The sequence below is a fragment of the Puma concolor genome, chromosome B4 (genome assembly GCF_028749965.1).
Source record: "Puma concolor isolate L17-30 chromosome B4, mPumCon1.1.hap2, whole genome shotgun sequence".
NCBI classification, from domain to species: domain Eukaryota; kingdom Metazoa; phylum Chordata; class Mammalia; order Carnivora; family Felidae; genus Puma; species Puma concolor.
In genome coordinates, this window is record NC_141673.1 from 7,729,573 (window position 1) to 7,746,023 (window position 16,451).

Below are 16,451 nucleotides of genomic sequence, written 5' to 3' on the forward strand. Positions count from 1 at the left end.
TTTGAGCTTTCCAGTTTCAGAGCATTTCAACAAAAGTACCAGACTTTCAGAAAGGGAAAGAAGCAGAGTGGGGACCCCAGTGGCAGGAACCGTTAGCATAAGTTGAAATGACTATTAATTAGGAATTCAGTTGAAACATCTTGTTCAACACAGGTTGCTAAGCAACAGTGGCCACTGAAACATGTGGCCATTCCTTTGCCACAGAGCTCCTGGGCCTGGGTCTCATGCTGTATGTACGGCAGGTACCCTTTCTGGTTGGTCTGAATCATGCCTTCGGGGACGCCTGGGTGGCTCAGTTGGTTAGGTGTCCAGCTTCAGCCCAGGTCATGATCTCACAGTTCGTGGGGTTGAGCCCCTCGTTGGGCTCTGAGCTGACAGCACGGAGCCTGGAGCCTGCTTCGGATTCTGTGTCTCCCTCTCTCTGCCCCTCCCTTGTTCACGCTCTGTCTCTGTCTCTCTCTTTCTCTCTTGCTCTCAAAAAATCAATAAACATTAAGAAAAATCTGAATCATGCCTTTACACATGGACCTCCTACACCCCTCTCTTTTCAGGGTCTCCCTTTTGTGAGTCACTGCTTCTCTCTCTGGGGGTCATTGATCTCTTGTTTGCTACTGGATCATTCTCAGTAGCAACACGAATGTGCTCTTGTGTCACCCAAACTATACAAATAAATCCCTGGAACCCACCTTCTCCATCCCTCGTATTGTGCTAGTCCACCCCCAATCTTTTGGAAGACTTGTCTGCACACACCACCTCTACTTCTGCTTCTCCTTCTTCACCTGTCCCCACACTCCACCAAAAATGATTTTGTTAAGTTCACACACAGCTTCTCTGATGTATAGCCACACCTTTCTTCCCTCAGCAGCATTTGACATAAGTGATCATTCCATCCTTCCTGAAATGCTGTCCTTTCTTGGGTCCCCTTTGGTCTTCCTCCTGCCTCTCTGGCCAGCCTTCTCTCCTTTCTAGGGCTTTTCTCCTCTACCTGAACCCTAAATATCGGCGTTCTCCAGGGCCCTGTCCTGGGCCTGCATTTTTCTCTTTACTTCTCACCATGAGTGACGTCTTTTATTTTTAGTGCTCTAAATATCATTTATATGCCCCAAATTCACATCTCCAGCCCATGTGTTTGTCATCTGAGCTCCAGACTCCTATACCCATCTTTATAGATGACAAGTGGAAATTGCATCATAAACCACAAAACAGAACACTTTATTCCCTTACCGCATATCTATTTCTCTTCTAGTTTTCCCCATCTCAGTACACAGCTCTACTAAGCACTCAAGAACTTTGAACCCATCAGCAAATCCATCCCTCCTTTCAATCCATCAACAAATCCCATTAATTCTCCAAAACCTGCCTCAAATATTTCCATTTCTTTCTATCCCTACTGGCACTGCTTAAATCCAGACCACCATCATCCCTCCCCTGGATGCCACTGGAGCCTCCTAGCTGGTCTCCTGTTTTACCCTAACCCATAAATTGGATCGATTAATTCCCCCCAATCACTGATTTGCAGGTTGGGTGCTCTTTTCTATACCAAATCCCCCACGTCTGCTGGGCTTCCCCCAATTATTTTACAAGACCTCTGGGAGAAGGGGCAAGGAGGGTGGCACAGTTCCTGTCCTCATGGAACTTCCATTCCAATGTGATCTAAAGGAAAGGAGCCTAACTCTTTCTGGTCGTGACCTCGGGCCCACAAGGTGCTAACAGCTTTGACCCTGCCGAGCCACCTGTGACTCTGGGCAGGCCTCAGTTTGCCTCCTCTGCAAAATGGGACGACAACGGGCAGATCCAGCCCCTGGCGCTCCACTGGTACGTTGTGGAGGTAAAAGCGGAGGGGTGAGGTGGTGGTCTCCCAGGCCCCGCCAATTCCAAGCCCCGAAAGGCGGGGCGGGGGCGGGGCCCGCGGCCACGTGGCTTGGGGCGCGCGCAGGTTCCGAGCGTCAACCGCCGGCAGCCCCGCCTGCCCCGCCCCCGGCGGGCGGCCGGCCCCTCCCCGGGGCTGGAAGGCTGAAGCCCTTTGGGGAGCGAGTCCGGCCGGAGCGCGAAGGAGCGCGGCGCGGGCTCGCCTGGGCACCGGGGCCCAGGCCGGGGGGGGGGGGGCAGTCAGTGCCGGCCGTGTAGGTGGGAGGCGCCGGGGGGTGTAGCGGGCCACCAGGCCCTGGAGAACCACTGAGCTGGGGGCCGGCAGAGCTGGGACACCGCCCCCGGGTTCCGCCGTGGGGGCGGGGGCGGCGAGACCCCTCCCCCTTTTGTCTTAGGTACTCGGAGGTGGGGGGCTGCGCCCGGCCAGAGCAATTAGCCCAGCGCCGGGCCTGGAGCGACTGGGACTTGCAGTGTCCCGGCCTTGATTGCAATCACTGTGCGGGGGTGGGGGGAGGGGAAACAGAAAGGGAGTGATAACTGGGCTGACGGAGGATAACTGCCATTATTAAGCACCCCGGGCTGGCCAGGAGCAGTCACCGCCTCTTCCTTCCCGAGGGGGCAGCCGAGGCACACGGGATACAAGCATGTGTCCTGGAATTGTGGAAGAGGCAGAGCTGGGATACGAACCTGGGACATGTGGCTCCTGGCCCGCACTGCGCCAGGATGAGGAAAACGTGTATGTGAAACAGGATTTGAAAACCTGGAAGGGTTTGATGAGTGGCAATAACCGGGCGAGCTCAGCCCTAATCGCCCGTGGGAAGACTTTTATCTTTTTTTTTTTCTTAGTAGGCTACACTTTCCTCCACCGTAAAAATGGCTGGACTTAGGAAAACTAATGACTAATATGTAAGTAGTGCTTTGCAACGCATAAAAAAGCACTTTCAATTACGTTGTCGTAGGTAATGCCTCACAATTAACTCCCCTAGTAAGCTTTTTTATTAGCCTCCTTGGAAGATGAAGACATTGTGTTCTAGAGAGTTTTGTTAGATCAGGGAGCAGTGATAGCAGTGATAGAGCATTATATTGAATAAGTCAAAGGTTTTTCAGGATAACTGCCTTGGATGAGCATAAAACTCAAGAACTCGAACATCCTGGGACCTCATCATCTGCTAGTTTAAAATACTTTTGCTGAATCTGCTTGCCCTTCCCGACTGTTAACAAACTGTACCCACGCAACCCAAACTGCTACGACACAGCTATTATTTTTAATATTTCTTTCGGGTCTTGGCTGTGCTGCGATGAGTCCTTCAGGCAAAGTCACAACTGAGAGGGAGTCAGATGGGGAGTTGTTGCATTCTGAATATTCCAACTGTTTTGGGTCCTCCTAAGTAACAATTATTTTGAGGGCATTGGTGATAAATAATAATAATTTTGTCCTTCCTATTGACAGGTCCACCTCCTAGCAAATGTTTGGAATGAACATGAGAAATGTAAGTAGGGATTTTGAAGTATCAGTTAAAGGAACCTAAACTGTTTATTTAGGAAATACTGGCAGTTAATGTGGTGATAACCATTTCAGGATGTATAAAGTTAATTGGTAGACGCTTATCAAATGCCCGTTTTTGAGGAGTATATTTCATAATACATGGGGAGAGGTCTACACAGGTGGCAGGCAGTCTGTCCTCACAAACACGACAGACACCCCGAGAGATGCAATTTTTTTCAGTCCCTATGGGTCTGTTAAAGGGAAGATGGGCACTCTGTTTCCTAATGTCTGTGATGGATACCAGGTGTTTTCTGGGCTAAATGTTTTCATTTATCCTGTAACCACTTTTATCCTCACAACACACTTAAAAGGCAGGAGGAGTTCTTATCTTTTTTAGAAATGAGACTTAAGCTGAGGAAGGCTAAGTAAACCAGCCTTCTTGGAGCCAGAACAACTTTTCACTAAACCACACTTTTCACATTGTTGATCCGGGTTCAGAGACAACAAATATTTAACGAACATCTACTTACGCCAGGTGCTTTTGAGTATTTTATTGAATCCTCATGACAGGCAGTCGTGCCTTTTGCTCATTTCAGCCGATCACCTTAGCAATCTATTAGCAATCTATTGATTGCTTGCAATCTATTAGCAAGCATTCAAAGGAAATAGTCCACTCCCTCATGTAGGACAGGAGATAAGCATGTGGAAGTCCACGGGAATGTTATGCCCCCCCTTTCTAAATATGATGGGTGTTGTGGGGATACCAACAGCAGCAATTCCTTTAATATAGTCCTGACCTCTTCAAAAGGTTGGTGCAGAGCACAGAATGTGGCACTTGTATGACAAATTGAGTTGCAAGAGCATTTTTTCCCACTGGTGACAATTAAGTCTGAAAATGCCATTGGTTTCCTGTGATAGATGCACACATAGTGATTAATGGCACTAACCATTGATCCGACACTTGGACCAATTAGCTGTTACTTATAAAAAAACATCAGGTGGAAATTCTGACATGGCTATAAGCCAGGCTGTGGGAAGGGGGCTGAATAGGTGGGCGAGGCACAGTTCCGAGTCTGAAGGGCCTTGGATGTTATTCTAAGACATTTGAGTTTTAATCTGTGGGCAGTGGGAGCCACTACAGTGTTTGAAAGGGAAGTGACAGGATGGGTATATACTTTAGGTGAAGTCCTACGGCAGAGTTGAGGATGGATTGGAGCAGGTGGAACTGGAAGCAGGGAGGTCAGGAAAAGAACTATTGCAGTTAGTTAATTGGAATGAACGTGAAGGTGTCCAGTAACTGATAAAAATGCTAACAGCTCTCATCCGTTGAGCTCTTCCTGTGTGGGGGGCTGTGTGTGCATTATCTTTGAGCTAAATCTCATTATCCCCATTTTACGGGGTAGGAGGCTATGCAGGTGACTTGTGTAAGGTCACACAGTGACTAAGTGATAGAGCCAGAGTTCAAATCCACGTCTGTCTGAATCTAAAGCCTTAAGGCTGCAAATCTAAATCTATGTTGCAGACATAAACACCTGTGACTAGTATTAGGCAGACTATCCAGATCTTTGTACAGCGGAAATTGCCGTATAAAGTACCAGTCTGGTTGATTTGTATCTCAGACACATCCCAAATCTGCCCTCTTACCTCCTTACCCTCCTACCCCGGATGAGTCACCATCATTTCCTGCCTGTGGTCCTACAGTAGATGCCTCTTTTCCCAGTGTCTTCACTTGCCAACTGAAAACCTATTCTTCACCTAACAGCCTGAATGATCTCTTTAAAATATAAATCAGGGGCACCTGGCTGGCTCAATGGGTAGAGCATGAGACTATTGACCTTGGGGTCCTGAGTTTGAGCCCCACGTCGGGCGTAGAGATTACTTACGAAGAATAAAAATGAAAATGCATAGAAGCTGCAAAAATAAAATATAAATCAAACGATGCCCTCCTCCTTCTTAAAACACGTGCCTGGTTCCTTCATCACTCTTAAAATCTGATTCCTTACCTTGAGTTATAGGGGCCTATATGATCTGTCAGCTACCTGCCTAGCCCATTTCATTTTGTTCCTTTCTCATTGAATTTTAGCCCTACTGCCCCTTCTTTCTGTCGCTGGAACATGCCAAGCTTGTTCTTGCCTTGGGGAATTTGCACTTGTAGTTTCTTTCTAGAATGTTCTTTTCCTAGATACTCTCATGTCTGGCTGCTTCTTGCCATTTAGGTTTCAGTTCAAATGTCTCCTCAGAAAGGCCTTTCCTGAGCACCCAATGTAGTTTGTGAAGCTCTCTACCGTATCACCTCTTAAAGTTTTCTTCATTGAATCTATGGCCACACCACCCTGAACACGCCCGATCTTGTCTGATCTCAGAAGCTAAGCAGGGTCGGGTCTGGTTTGTACTGGGGCGCCTGGGTGGCTCAGTCGGTTAAGCGGCCAACTTCGGCTCAGGTCATGATCTCACAGTCCGTGAGTTCGAGCCCTGCGTCGGGCTCTGTGCTGACAGCTCAGAGACTGGAGCCTGCTTCAGATTCTGTGTCTCCCTCTCTCTCTGACCCTCCCTCATTCATGCTCTGTCTCTCTCTGTCTCAAAAATAAATAAACATTAAAAAAAAAAAATCTTAAAGCATCCGACTTCAGCTCAGGTCATGATTTCGTAGCTTGTGGGTTCCAGCCCCGCAAGGGGCTCTGTGCTGACAGCTCAGAGCCTGGAACCTGCTTTGGATTCTGTGTCTCCCTCTCTCTCTGCGCCTCCCCCACTCGTGCTCTGTCTTTCTCTCTCCCTCTCAAAAATAAATAATAAAAAAAATTAAAATTAAAAAAAAAACTTAAAGTATCTTCATTGAACTTACCACAATATACTATTTAGTGTTTATTTATTTTCTGCTTCCCTGAATTGTAATAGCTAAGACTTATCGAATGCTTACTCTTGTTAGCCACTATTCCAAGTGCTTTAATATGTATGTATGTATATATACATATGTATTTTATATACATACATATCTATTTTAATATGTATGTATATATGTATATATATACACACATATACATGTTAAAGTTTGTTTATTTATTTTGAGAGAGTGCAAGTGGGGAAGGGGCAGAGAGAGAATCCCGAGCAGGCTCTGCACAACTAACGTAGGGCCCCATCTCGCAAACCAAGAGATCATGCATGACCTGAGCTGAAGTCAGACGCTTAACCAACTGAGCCACCCAGGTGCCCCTATTTTTTGTCTTAAAAAAAAAATGTTTATTTATTTATTTTGAGAAAGAGAGGCAGAGAGAGTGCATGCACATGAGCAGGGGAGGGGCAAAGAGAGAAGGAGAGAGACTGTTCAGCAGGCTCCATGCTATCTGCACAGAGCCTGATGTGGGCTCAATCTCACAAACTGTGAGATCATGATCTGAGCCAAAATCAAGAGCTGGATGCTTAACTAACTGAGCCACCCAGGTGCCCCTTCTTGTCTTTTTTACGCTAGCTATTCTGACAGGTGTAAGGTGATACCTCGTTGTGGTTTTGTTTTGTATTTCCCTATGATGAGTGATATTGAGCATCTTTCCATTTGTCTGTTGGCCATCTGTATGTTTTCTTTGGAAAAATGTCTATTCCGGTCCTCTGCCCATTTTTTTAAATTTTAATTTTCTTAATCTGTAAATCCAACATGGGGTTCTAACTCACAACCCCAAGGTCAAGAGTTGAGCATGCTCTACCAACGGAGCTAGCCAGGCACCCCTGCCCAGTTTTTAAATGTTTGTTTGTTTGTTTGTTTGTTTGTTTGAAAGAGAGAGGGAAGGAGGGAGAGAGCAAGCCAGGGAGGGGCAGAGAGAGAAGGAAAGAGAAATCCCAAGCAGGCTTTGCACTGTCAGCTCAGTGCCTGATAAGGGGCTTGAACTCACGAACTCTGAGATCATGACCTGAGTTAAAACCAAGTTAAAACCAAGAGCTGGACTGATCCACGCAGGCGTCCCTCCCCTGATCATTTTTTTTTTTTTAATTTTTTTAATTTTTTAATTTTTTTTTTCAACGTTTATTCATTTTTGGGACAGAGAGAGACACAGCATGAACGGGGGAGGGGCAGAGAGAGAGGGAGACACAGAATCGGAAACAGGCTCCAGGCTCTGAGCCATCAGCCCAGAGCCTGACGCGGGGCTCGAACTCACGGACCGCGAGATCGTGACCTGGCTGAAGTCGGACGCTTAACCGACTGCGCCACCCAGGCGCCCCTCCCCTGATCATTTTTAATTGGATTTTTGGGATTTTTGTTTTGTTTTAGCTTTGAGTTATATTCTTTATATATTTTGGGTATTAATCCCTTATGGGATATATCATTTGCAAATATCTTCTCCCATTCAGTAGGTTGCCTTTTCCTTTTGTTGATGGTTTCCCTCTCTGTGCAACAATAGCTTTTTATTTTGGTGTAATCCCAATAGTTTATTTTTGCTTTTGTTTCCCTTGCCTGAGGAATCTTATCCAGAAAAATGTTGCTAGTGTCATTATCAAAGAAATTAACTGCTTCTGCTTTCTTCTAAGAGTTTTATGGTTTCAGGTCTCACATTTGGATCTCTAATTCATTTTGAGTTTATTTTTGTGTATTGTGTAAGAAAGTGGTCCAGTTTCATTCTTTTGCATGTAGATATCCAGTTTTCCCAGTACATTTAATGAAGAGATCATCTTTTGCCCATTGAATATCCTTGCCTCTTTTGTTGTAGATTAATTAAGCATATGTGTGGATTTTGTTCCAGGTTCTCTATTCCTTTTTTTTTTCTTAATTTAATATACTTAATTAATTAATTAATTTATTTATTTTTCAACGTTTTATTTTTATTTTTGGGACAGAGAGAGACAGAGCATGAACGGGGAGGGGCAGAGAGAGAGGGAGACACAGAATCGGAAACAGGCTCCAGGCTCTGAGCCATCAGCCCAGAGCCTGATGCGGGGCTCGAACTCACGGACCGCGAGATTGTGACCTGGTTGAAGTCGGATGCTTAACCGACTGCGCCACCCAGGCGCCCCTACTTAATTTATTTTTAAATGTTTGTTTATTTTTGAGAGAGAATGAGCAGGGGAGAGGCAGAGAGAGAGGGGCACAGAGAGAGTCTGAAGTGGACTCTGCTGACAGCAGACAGCCCCATGCAGGGCTTGAACTCACGAGCCATGACGTCATGACCTGAGCCAAAGTTGGATGGTTAACTGACTGAGCCACCCAGGTGCCCCCCCCCCCCCAAGATTTTATTTTTAAGTAATCTCTATACCCAGTGTGGAGCTCAGACTCACAACCACAAGATCAAGAGTCGCATGCTCTACCTACCAAGCCATCCAGGCGCCCCATGTGCTCATAACTCTTTACCGTTGATCTGTGTGTCCATTTTTTGCGTCCACACCGTACTGTTTTAATTACCACAGCTTTGTAGTATATCTTGAAATCTGGGATTGTGATAGTGCCAGCCTGCTCTTCTTTTTCAAGATTTGCTTGGCTATTCAGGATCTTTTGTGGTTCCAAACAAAATTTTAACCATGTGTTCTAGTTCTGGGGAAACCTGTACCCACACTCTTAATTAAGTGAGAGCAGACACCTTATCTTTCCCACCTCTGCGTCCCAGCACCTTGGACATTGCACGGTGTTTTGCAGGCTCTTAATTACAATCGTGGAATGAAAGATTGTAGTCACAATAGAAATAGAACTACATTATTAACCAAAAGTTAGGAATTAGCCTTGATTCTGCTCTCTGCCACTCACAACTCCTTCTGCAAATTCTGCAAAGAAGCAGAACTTCTCACCTATAATATATATCTCCATATGTCCACTTGCTGCGTTCCCACTGCTAGCACCCTTCTCCAGTTCTTGGTTGACTTTGTCCTAGATGTCACTACTACCTCCCAGTGGGTACCTAAATCACTGGCCTCAGGCACCTCCTCTGACTGCTTATTGGTATCTGCTGAAGCAAAGAATCAGGTGCACTATTAGGGCAGAAATATATATTTTTAAGCTTGTTTATTTAGAGAGAGGGAGAGAGAGAGAACTGGCAGGGGAGGGGCAGAGAGAGAGAGAGAGGGAGAGAGAGAATCCCAAGCAGGATCCCGTGTTGTCAGTGCAGAGCCCAGCGTGGGGCTTCATCTTGCAAACCATGAGACCGTGACCTAAAGGGCAGAAATGTGTATTTCTGTTGAATGGAAATTTCCTGGCTGACTCTAGCGTGTTAGTTTGCTGTAACAAAGTGCCACAGACTGTGTGGCATAAACAGCAGAAGTTTACTTTTTCTGGAGCCCGGAAGTCCAAGATCAGAGTGTCGGCAGGTTTTCTTTCTTCGGAGGCCTCTCTCCTGGGCGTGCAGATGCCAGCTTCTCGCTGTGTCCTCCCATGGTCATTCATCTGTGCGCACGTGTTTGTGTCCTAATCTCTTCTTATAAGGATACCAGTCATAGGGCCCCCCTACATGACTTCATTTTACCTTGATTATATCTTTTTTTTTAATGTTTATTATTTTTTGAGAGAGAGAGAAAGAGAGAGCAGGAGAAGGGCAGAGAGAGAGGGAGAGAGAGAATCCTGAGCAGGTTCTGTGTTGTCAACTCAAAGTCCGACAAGGGGCTTGAACTCACAAACTGTGAGATCATGACCTGAGCCAAAATCATATGCTCAACCAACTGAGTCACCCAGGTGCCCCTACCTTGATTATATCTTGGCCCTGTCTCCAAATACAGTCACAGTCACAGATTTAAAGAGGTTGGGATGCAGTTGAGCCCATAACACAAGTGACATCTGTCTGGTGCTGCACAAAGCTGCCGGCTTGAGGTAGTTTCAGCAGGAGCTCACACTGCATTCCTTTAGGTGCCATCCTGTGTCTGCAAAGCTGAGTTTGTTAGATGTTGTTGTGATAAAAAGTATTGTGCATGATGTGGAACCAGAAATGATTCCTGATTCCGAGGTTTGAGGAGGTGTGCGGTGCTAAACAGGCATTCAGTTCTTGGGACAGAAATACTGAGTTTGTTTGGGCTTATCTGCTTAATGAACAGAACTGTTAGGTATTTCTGGAGACCTAGGGAGTCATGAAACAATTACTGAAACACCGGCTGCCCCATGAATTGTGAAAAGTTGGGAGCCTTTACTCCAAACAAGTCAGCAAAGATTTTAATTCTACAGATTTCCCCACGTCCCACCCGAGACCCTATTGAAAAAAGTATCTGGGAGTTGAGCCCTGGGTCAGTTTCAGGATCCACTGTCTAGCCTAACCCCTTCATTAAGTCTTAGAAAGGGAAATCTTTTGCCAGAGGTCATACAGCAAGTTAGTGGCTGAGCTGGGACTAGAATCCAGATTCTAAAGGAATCCATCAGATTCTCTTCCTCTTCATCAGCATTTCCCATACCCACACCTGCAGATGTTGTCATGACCATCTGCTGCTTAAAAACAGACATGGCTCAGGGGCACCTGGGTGGCTTAGTCGGTTCAGTGTCCAACTTCCGCTCGGGTTGTGATCTCGCGGTTTGTGAGTTTGAGCCCTGCATTGGGCTCTGTGCTGACAGCTTGGAGCCTGGAGCCTGCTTCAGATTCTGTGTCTCCCCCTCTCTCTGCCCCTCCCCTGTTCACGCTCTGCCTCTCTCTCTCTCTCTCTCAATAATAAATAAACTTTAAAAAACAAAACAAAACAAAACAGACATGGCCCTGACCTCAAAGACCGCAATTACACGGACAAACTCCATATTGAATACATCAGTTGCATTTTAAAAATTTATATCCTATAAGATCTGTATGAGGAAAATTGCGAAACTCATGAAAGATTTTAAAGATTAAGTAAAGGGAGAGATATTTCATGTTTATGGATGGAAAGACTCCATATTCTCAAGATGTCCGTTCTTTTCAACTTGATCTATAGATTCAGTTCAATCTCAAGATCCCACAAGTTCTTTTGTGGATTCTAAAGTTTGTATGTAGAGGCAAAAAGAATAACTAAGCATTGAGAAAGAACAAAGTCAGGGGCACCCAGGTGGCTCAGTTGGTTAAGCGTCCGAGTTCAGTTCAGGTTGTGGTCTCACGGTTCATGAGTTCGAGCCCTGTGTCGGGCTCTGTGCTGACAGCTCAGAGCCTGGAGCCAGCTTCCGATTCTGTGTCTCCCTCTCTCTGCCCCCCCCCCCCAAATAAATAAACATGAAAAAGAAAAAGAGCAAAGTCTGAGCGATGCGGGCAGACCAGGTCCAAGGATCTAAAGGGGTTCCTACAGGACCAGCCGAGAGGATGCCTAGCTGCACGCAGGGTAGAGATCCAATGCAGGCCAGCAGGAGGTGAGAGGAGAGTTTACTGAAGGTGCAAAGAGAGTGCAGGTACAGAGTGTCTGGGAGACTGAGAGAGGAAAGGAGAGGGTCTCATCTTTGCTCAGGATCTGGGGTTTTGACTGAGGCTTATAGTCTGGTGTATGTGCCCTCTCAGGCATCAAGGAACCTGTTAGAACAAAGACAAAGGCTCAAGTGTTATTCCTTGGCGCCAGAGGGTTTTGGCATTGAGATGTCTAGCACCTGTGGTCTGGAATACGCATATGATGGTTCTGTTGGTCGTTCTCAACTGGTCCTCCTTTAGATGTTGTCTATTCTAAAGAAATCATCAACTCCTTGTCCCTTACAAGGAGGATGTCCACTATGTGCATTATGAGGCTTGTGTGAAGTGAGGTGTGCAGGTCCTAGCAAGATTGGAAGTGGGAAAAGGAGCAAAAAGCAGATTAAAAAAAATTTTTTTTAATGTTTGTTTATTTTTGAGAGAGAATGAGTGGGGAAGGGGCAGAGAGAGAGGGAGACACAGAATCCGAAGCAGGTTCCAGGCTCCGAGCTGTCAGCACAGAGCCCGACACGGGGCTCAAACCCACAAACCACGAGATCATGACCTGAGCCGAGGTGAGATGCTTAACTGACTGAGCCACCCAGGCACCTGGCAAAGAGCAGAGTTTTATGGAGTCTTTTGGTTTCTCCATCTCCAGAGGACTGATACCACCCAACTTCAAGACTTCCTAGAAAGCTACAGTAATCAAGCCAATGTGGTATTGGTGAGGAATAGACAAATAGGTCAATGGAACAGAATGGAAAGCCCAGAAATAGACCCACATAAAAACAGTTGACTCCTTGACCAAGGAGAAAGGCAATGCAATAGAGCAAAGGTAGCCTTTTCAACAAATGGTGTAGAACAATTGGGCATCCATATGCAAAAAAAAAAAAAAAAAAAAAAGAATCTAGACATAGACCATACATCCTTGACAACTTATTTTTTTTTTTTTAATTTTTCTTGAGTTTATTTATTTATTTATTTTGTGAGAGAGCGAGAGCACAAGCAGGGGAGGGGCAGAGAGAAGGAGAGACGGAATCTTAAGCAGGCTCTGGACCATTAGCCCAGAGCCCTATGGGGGGCTCGAACCCATGAACCTTGAAATCATGACCTGAGCTGAGATCAAGAGTTGGATGATTAACTGGCTGAGCCACCCAGGCACCTCAATCCTTGACAAAATTTAACTTGAAATGAATCGTAGACTTAAATGTAAAATGCAAAGCTATAAAACCCCTAGGAGATAGCATAGGGTAAAAATATGGATGATTGTGGAGATGGTGATGACTTTTTTAACTTTTTTCTTCTTGAGAGAGAAGGTAAGAGCACATGAGCAGGGGAGGGGCAGAAAGAGAAGAAGAGAGAATCCTAAGCAGGCTCTGCACTGATAGCAGAGGGGATCAGTCTCGCAACTGTGACATGTTCACTTGAGCCAAAATCAAGAGTCAGACACTTAACCAACTAAGCCACCTAGGCGCCCCAAGATTTTTATTTATTTATTAAAAGTAATCTCCACCCATTGTGGGGCTTGAACTTACAACCCTGAGATCGAGTCCCACGCTCTACCCACTGAGCCAGGCAGGCACCCCATGGTGATGACTTTCTAGATACAACAAAGGAGTGATCCATGAAAGAAAGAATTGAGAAACTGGACTTCATTAAAATTAAGAATTTTTGCTCTACAAAGGACATTGTCAAGAGAATGAAGAGCCAGACTGGGAGAAAATATTTGCAAAGGACATCTCTGATAAAGGACCAAGATCCACAATACAAAAAGAACTCTTAAAATGCAATGATAAGAAACTAACCTGAATTTTAAAATGGGCCAGAGATCTTAATAGACACAACAGATGGCAAGTAAGCATATGAAAAGATGCCCTACATCATGTAACAGCAATGAACTGCAAAAAAACGAGGTGCCAGTATACACCCATTGGAATCGCCAAAATGTAGAATACTGACAGCAAATGCTGGCAGGGATACGGAACAGCAGGAACTTTCATTCACTGGTAGTGGGAATGCAAAATGGTACATTCAATTTGGAAGACAGTTGGATGGTTTCTAACAAAACTAAGCATAACCTAACCCTACCGTCTGGCAATTGTACTTCTTGGTGTCCAGTCAAAGGAGTTGAAAGCTTGTGGCCACACAAAAACTTGCATATGGACGTTCATAAGTGTCTTTCTTCGTAGTTGCCAAAAGGCAAATGGAGAGATAAACTGTGGTCCATCCGGACAATGGGATATTATTCAGTGCTAAAAAGAAACGGTCTAGCAAGCCATGAAAAGACAATGGAGGAACCTTGAATGTGTGTAACTAAGTGAAAGAAGCCAATCTGAAAAGACTACGTGCTGTATGAGTCCACTTATATGACATTCTAGAATAGGTAAAACCATGGAGACAATAAAAGATCAGTGGTTGTTAGGGGGAGGGAGAGATGAAGAGACAAGGGCACAGAGGATTTTTAAGGCAGTGAAAGTATTCCATGTGATGCTATAATGGTGGATGCATGTCATACTTTTGTCTAAACTCACAGAATGTACAACACCAAGGGTAAGCCCTAAGTAAACTGTGGAGTTAGGATGATAATGATGTGTCCATGTAGGTTCATCAGTTATAACAAATGTACTGCTCTGGTGGGACATGTTCACAATGGGGGAAGCCATGAATGTATGCGGGCCAGGGGCGTATAGGAAATCTCTGTACTTTCCACTCAATTTATTTTTTATTAAAAATTTTTTCACATTTATTTTTGAGAGACCGAGTGAGATAGAGTATGAGCGGGATAGGGGCAGAGAGAGAGGGGGGACACAGAGTCTGAAGCAGGCTCCAGATTCTGAGCTGTCAATACAGAGCCTGACATGGGGCTCGAACTCATGGACCATGAGATCATGATCTGAGCCGAAGTCGGATTCTTAACTGACTGAACCACCCAGGCGCCCCTCTTTCCACTCAATTTAGCTTTGAACCTAAAACTCTAAAAATTAGAAGTCTAATAAAAAATTTTTGTAGAACCTTTTGTGGGTCATAGATGTGATGATTGAGAGTTCATGCTGTTATTGTGTGAGATGTGCTTCCCTCAAACCTTATTATGGCACTGGCACATTACCTGTCTGATGTGGAAACAAATGTATCTAGAAGCTCATAAACAAGTTTAAGTATCCCCATTAGAGCTACCCATTTAGTGAAGTAAAAAGAGGGCTGTGGGAATTATACAACTCTAAGCAATCAAAAAATATTTTAATGAGTATTTACCATGTGCCTTTTGAAAGACAGGGAAATATAAAAGAAATATAAAAGATTGTTTCTGGGATATCTGGCCGTCTCAGTTGGTAGAGCATGCAACTCTTGATCTCAGGGTCGTGAGTTCAAACCCCACATTGAACGTAGAGCCTATTAAAAAAGATAATAGAGGCACCTGGGTGATTGAGTTAGTTAAGTTTCTGACTCTTGATTTCTGCTCAGGTCATGATCTCGGGGTCATGGGGTCAAGCCCCACATGGGGCTCTGCACTAACAATAGGAAGCCTGTTTGGGATTCTCTCTCTCTCTCTCTCTCTCTGTCCCTCCCCCCTCTCAAAATAAATAAACTTAGAAGAAATAAAATAAATAAAATAAGAAATAAAATCTTGGAGCACCTGGATGGCCCAGTTAAGTGCCAAATCTTGATTTCGGCTCAGGTCATGATCTTATGTTCGTGGGATTGAGCCTCAATCTGGGCTCTGCTATGAGCATGGAATCTGCCTGATCTCTCTCCCTTTCTTTCTATCCCTTCCCCCTCACTCACTCACTCACTCTCTCTCTCTCTCTCTCTGTAAATAAATAAACATTAAAATAATAAAATCTTGTTCCTGCAAAGTTAAAAGTCCAGTTCTTTGTCCTGAATTGTGATAAATTAATAATACAAATGAACTTTAGAACTACCGCCCCCACCCCCTGCCCCCACCGCTCTGGTCCATCCAACTCTGTATCTGTAATTCAGAGGTCGAGAAAAAGTGTTCATTGTTAATGGTGTGTTCTCTAGCAGATGTGTGACATCTTGTTTGCCTCAAGTGACAGAAGGAATATAAAAAAAAATACTCTGTAAACTATGAAGTGCTTTACAGAAACATTATTAGCGTTGCTTTGTGAGATGAACAGCTTAGTTCCAGTACCTGTTGAAATAATACAGTGAGGGGCGCCTGGGTGATTCAGTCGGTTAAGCGTCTGACTTCAGCTCAGGTCATGACCTCACAGTTCGAGGGTTCAAGCCCCGTGTCGGGCTCTGTGCTGACAGCTGAGCCTGGAGCCTGCTGCAGATTCTGTGTCTCCCTTGCTCTTTGCCTCTCCCCTGCTTGTGCTCTCTCTCTCTCTCCTTCTCTCTCTCTCTCTCAAAAATACATAAGCATCAAAAAAAAAAAAAATACAGTGAAATAAAAGATGGCATAGAATTTGAACAAGGATTAGAAAAGAACCATGAGGATGTTCACTTCTGGTCACTTGAGAATTCCACTACTAACCAGATCTGAGGAGGCGGATGGGAGCCTTTAAGCCCTGTGGAGAACAGAGAGTAAAATGTTTTTGGAACATGGAACCCAAGAAGAAAGATGAAGGGATTAGGTCTGTGAAGCCCAAAGAAGATAAGGTGTCTTTATTTATTGGGAAGATAAAACTAAGGGGTGTCTTGTGTTGAAATAGGTCTGGGGGATCTGGAAGATTTCTCTGCCGCCACCACTGGGAACACTGGGAATCGTATTTGGGTTCTGGGGATAAGCCCAAGGCCCTCTGAGTTCTCCCGGGCACTTCTCTGATGTGTCTTCTGCTTGAGAA

The 16,451-nt window shown here is 45.0% G+C and overlaps 1 long non-coding RNA gene and 1 other non-coding gene across 4 annotated transcripts in view; both read left to right on the forward strand.

Moving 5' to 3' along the window:
• The first annotated feature begins 1,981 nt into the window (after nt 1-1,981).
• The window catches only part of LOC147578870 (uncharacterized), a 76,276-nt gene continuing 61,806 nt past the window's right edge, over nt 1,982-16,451 (forward strand). Inside the window, exons 1-3 of one of the 3 annotated variants that reach the window (XR_015253280.1) lie at nt 1,982-2,605; nt 2,719-2,775; nt 3,320-3,359. This is a non-coding gene — a long non-coding RNA (uncharacterized LOC147578870). The remainder of the gene's footprint in view (nt 2,606-2,718; nt 2,776-3,319; nt 3,360-16,451) is intronic. The other 2 variants (XR_015253278.1, XR_015253279.1) reach the window with 2 other exon arrangements.
• LOC112863970 (small nucleolar RNA U13) lies at nt 14,656-14,762 on the forward strand. Its single transcript, XR_003223916.1, has one exon. It is a non-coding gene; the product is annotated as a small nucleolar RNA U13 (small nucleolar RNA).